Source organism: Phoxinus phoxinus (assembly GCF_949152265.1).
Source record: "Phoxinus phoxinus genome assembly, chromosome: 5".
NCBI classification, from domain to species: domain Eukaryota; kingdom Metazoa; phylum Chordata; class Actinopteri; order Cypriniformes; family Leuciscidae; genus Phoxinus; species Phoxinus phoxinus.
Window position 1 is genome coordinate 44,045,594 of NC_136880.1, and position 5,000 is coordinate 44,050,593.

General features: G+C 43.0%; 1 protein-coding gene across 1 annotated transcript in view; it reads right to left on the reverse strand.

Moving 5' to 3' along the window:
• cbarpa (CACN subunit beta associated regulatory protein a) overlaps positions 1–5,000 on the reverse strand; it is a 32,890-nt gene that overhangs the window by 21,314 nt on the left and 6,576 nt on the right. The gene's annotated exons all lie outside the window — the stretch shown is intronic.

A 5,000-nucleotide genomic window follows, 5' to 3' on the forward strand; every position in this document is an offset into this window, starting at 1 on the left:
CGAGTGATCGAGTGAGCGAGTGAGTGAGTCATTGAGTGAGTGAGTGAGTGAGCGAGTGAGCGAGTGAGTGAGTGAGTGAGTCATTGAGTGAGTGAGTGAGTGAGTGAGTGAGCGAGTGAGCGAGTGAGTGAGTGAGTGAGTGAGTGAGTGAGTGAGTGAGTGAGCGAGTGAGCGAGTGAGTGAGTGAGTGAGTCATTGAGTGAGTGTGTGAGTGAGTGAGTGTGTGAGTGAGTGAGTGAGCGAGTGAGCGAGTGAGTGAGTGAGTGAGTCATTGAGTGAGTGTTACGACCCTGCGTTTTACTTGCTCGCCTGCGGGTGGCGGTGTTCTTCTTGGAGAGCGTGGGAGATCGCACACCCCTGTTACCTGTTCACCACTTAATTGTGAAGAGGATAAAACACTGGACTCCAACACTCCTCTTCACTTCGTCCAGGGGATTGACGGCCTCTGGAGAAGTCACTTGTTTGCTAACCTTTATTTGTTTACAACCCATACCAACCTTTTTCTTCCCCCCCATCTGGATTATGATTTACCCCTCTTTGATTTTGAACCCTAGACTTTGTTATATTAAGTTACTGGTATTTTTGAAGACCAATAAAATCTTGCAAGTCATTTTCAGTGTACTTGTATCCTTTATGTACGGTCGAAACGAGCTGGCCGTAACATAAATTGGGGATCTCGTCCGGGATCCTATGGGGATAGGAAACGTTGGTAAGTATGGGTTGTATGTGTGTATGTTTTTGTGAATGGTTACCTTTTATAAATGAGAAACTCTGGTTAGTTAGAGTGTTTCCAGCTGGATTGTGAATTCAATCCTTCCGACGGAGCACTGTTTGTTGTTTTGTTTTGTTATTTTGCCTTTCTTGTTTTTGGAGGTTATCCTGGGTGGAGACTAACTCTCTGTAGGGGGTACGCTTCCGGACTTTCAGTTTGACTGATTGTCGCGGAGCTCAGCGTTTAATGTCGCCCCGAGCCCGGTACATCTCTGAAGACCAGGTAGGATTTAGTTAGTGTTTTCTGAGTTAGGAGCTGGAGTTTTCTCATATTGTAAACGGACAATCCATTCTACAAAAATATATAAAGGTAAATCGTTGCATTTGTGTGTATAGTGCGGTTTATTTTCGCGCTTACACTGTGTTTTGACTTGTGGGAAGTCTTTGGACATTTTGTGAATGAGTATAGGTTGCGTAATACGGTGACGTAGTTTCTCTTCGAAGCAGTGATTTGTGGGAGTTGTATTTTTGGTAAACAGTGTCTCACGTGTGTGATTTAGTGGTTTCGTTTGTGTTATTGTAGGTATACACATACGAATAAAATGTCTTCGGTGCTCGAAGATTTCTTTGCGTGTCCCTCAGAAGCTTTGCTTGAGAGTTGTACAAAGGAGCAGTTGGTGCAAATCGCCGAACGCTTCAGTGTCGATCTTACTTCTCAAGAGAAGAGGCTGAAGGAAACTATTGTGACTATTTTGAAACGATCACTTGCTGATAGAGGAATTTTAGAGGTAGGCGCTGAGTTTATTCCCAGTGAATCGTCTGTGTCTACTCCTCTTGATGTTGACGAAAGTGAGAGAAAATTTCCAGATATGTCATTGCAGGAGAAGCAGTTGTATTTGGATGCAGTGAAAATCCGCACTGAGCGTGAGGATCGCGCTGCGAAGGAGAGAGCGCTAGAGAGAGAGTTCGCTGCGAGAGAATTAGGACAGCAATTAACTGTGCGAAAACTGGAACTTGAGTTGGAGAAGGAACGGGATGAAAGAGCGTTTCAGTTAGAGAGAGATCGGGATGAGAGAGTGTTTCAGTTAAAAAAGCTGGAGTTGGAGTTAGCAGCAAAGACAGCTGAAGATTCACAAGCGAATGTGCCTCCTGTTCCACGGCTTGACAATGCAGGTGAACCTGTGTTTGATGTTCACAGAAATATGAGATTGGTGCCGCCATTTTCTGAAAAGGAAGTGGATAAATATTTCTATCACTTTGAACGTGTTGCTTTGTCCATGAAATGGCCGAAAAGCTTTTGGACTTTATTGCTGCAGTGTGTGTTCACAGGTAAAGCTCAGGAAGTTTATTCTGCACTCTCACTGGAACAGAGTGGTGAGTATGATGTTGTGAAATCTGCTGTGTTGCATGCATATGAACTCGTGCCTGAGGCATATCGTCAAAAATTTAGGAATTTGACTAAAGTTGATGAATGTACTCATGTTGAATTTGCAAGAGAAAAAGAAAACTTGTTTGATCGTTGGTGCACTTCAATGAAAGTTACAACTAAAGAGCAGTTAAGAGAATTAGTGCTCTTAGAGGAGTTTAAACATTGTGTTCCTCGTGCTGTAGCTGTGCATCTCACTGAACACAAGATGAATACACTTTCTGAAGCTGCTATCATGGCTGATGAATTTGTGTTAACCCATCGTGGGTCATTCAGTTCAGTCGGTCTTAAAACCAACGATGTGAGTAAGTCTAAGTTTTACTTTCAACCTAAGACAAAGTCTCCTGTGCTGAGTAGGAATGTTAGAGCGACAGTTGCTGAACATTCTAGTAAATCGGCACTTTCTCGAGACATGGTTTGCTTTTATTGTAAAAAGCCTGGTCATAAAATATCTGAATGTCTTATTCTGAAGAAGAAAGAAAGATGGTCGAAACCTGTTGCTTTGGTTTCTACTTCGCCATTCATTGTTGATACTCTTGATGAGAAAGATCGTCATTTATCTAGTTCTAGTGATAAATCTGTTGATCAGTGTATAACTTCCTCTGTTGATTATACACCATTTATCACTGAAGGAAATGTGTCATTGTCTGGTTCAAACGAAACGGTGCCAGTACGTCTTCTTCGAGATACGGGAGCCGCGCAGTCGTTTCTTTTAGAAGGGATTTTGCCTTTAACTTCTGAAACTGCTACTGGAACTCGTGTATTAGTGCGAGGTTTTGAGATGGGGTTTGTTGAAGTGCCTTTGCATCGAATCCATCTTTCCTCTGCTATTGTAACTGGTGATGTAGTAGTTGGCGTTCGTTCTGCACTTCCAGTCCCTGGGATTACATTTATTCTGGGAAATGATTTAGCTGGTGGGAATGTTTGGGGACGGAGTGGTGTGGCAGCTCCGCCCATAATATCATGTACACCTAGGAAATCTGATGTTGAAAATTGTAGAGAATTTCCTGATTTGTTTCCAGCTTGTGCAGTTACTCGATCAATGGCTAAACCATTATCTGAAAATCAAGTTGAAGTTCCACTGCATGACACTTTCTTTTATACTGTTAATTCAGGTGAGCTAGGATCTGATGGGTCTAAATGTCCTGAGCAGAGAGACCTGAAGTCCTGTCCTTCGTTGTCTTCTGACCAGAAAGATTCAACAGTGCTGCAAAGTGAATCTGCTAAAACATCTGAGGTTCTATCCACTCTTGAAAAACCCAATGTGGATCTCTCTGATGTTGATGACTATTCTTTGACTTCTTTGTTACAGATCTCTCGAGAGGATTTAATTCGAGCTCAACAGAGCGATGACACTCTTAAACCTTTATTCTCTGCAGCAGGGTCTAAGTGTTCTGATGCTCTGTCCTCTTCGTACTTTCTTGATGATGGTCTGCTTTGTCGGACAGTGGTCCTGCATAAAGATGTTTCTCTAGAACCTAAAACTCAGATTGTGATTCCTTTTACAGTGAGAGACTCTGTGTTGAATTTGGCTCATCAAGGACTTGCTGGTCATACCGGAGTTCGTAAAACGTACGATCGGGTCTTGCGGCAGTTCTATTGGCCTAAAGTCAAACGAGATGTGGCCAAACATATTCGATCTTGTCATACATGCCAGATCACCGGTAAGCCAAATCAAAAAGTGCCTGTTGCTCCTTTGCAGCCTATCTCCGTCGTTTCCACTCCTTTCGAGCATTTGATAATTGACTGTGTTGGTCCTTTGCCCCGGTCTAAGGCTGGTCATCAATACCTTCTAACTGTTATGTGCCAGACTACTCGTTATCCTGCAGCTTATCCGTTAAGGTCCATCACTACAAAATCTGTCTTGAAGGCCCTCACTAATTTTATGTCAACCTTTGGAATACCCAAAGTTATTCAATCCGATCAGGGTTCGAACTTTATGTCAAAACAGTTCTCAAAAGCCCTGCGTCAACTTCGAGTACACCACAATATTTCTAGTGCCTATCATCCACAGAGTCAAGGAGTTCTTGAGAGGTTTCATCAAACCCTGAAGTCCCTTTTGAGGTCATATTGTGTGGAACTCGATGCGGATTGGGAAGAAGGTCTGCCGTGGATGTTATTAGCGATACGTGAGGTAATCCAAGAAAGCCTTGGGTTTAGCCCAAATGAATTGGTGTTCGGACATGAAGTGCGAGGACCTACGGCTGCGTTAGCTGAGGAGTGGCGAACGTTTAAACCTTCTGAGAACATTTCAGATTATGTGAGTGGATTCCGACGTAGGTTGTATGAGGCACGAGCTCTCGCTAAAAAGAAGTTGAGTAAGTCTCAAATAAAAATGCAGCAACATTTTGACAGAAAAGCTAAGTTGAGAGAGTTTCAGGTGGGTGATCAAGTACTGGCTTTGTTGCCTCTACCTGCCAACCCATTTCAGGCTAAATTTACAGGCCCCTACAGTGTAGCTAAACGCCTTTCAGATAACAATTACTTGTTGAATACTCCTGACCGGAGGAAAAAAGTACAAGTCTGTCACAGTAACCTGTTGAAATTGTATATAGCTCCTGTTCGTTCTGTTACTGTTAATGTGGTAAACTCTTGTGACTCTTTTCCAGAATCTTCTCCTCTCTTTCGAAGCACGAGTGGGGATTCTTTAGAGAATGCTGATGAAGATGAGAGTTTTCTTTCTCGGGAAAAGGTCGACGGGCGACTTAAAAATTCTGAGATTCTTCTTAACCTGTCCTCTCATCTTTCTTATCTGAACGAGAAGGAGAGGAGTGATGTCACTGAGTTGGTGATGTCATTTCCCTCTCTTTTCCTTGATGTTCCTGGTCGCACTTCCGTCATAGAACATGATATCGACGTAGGA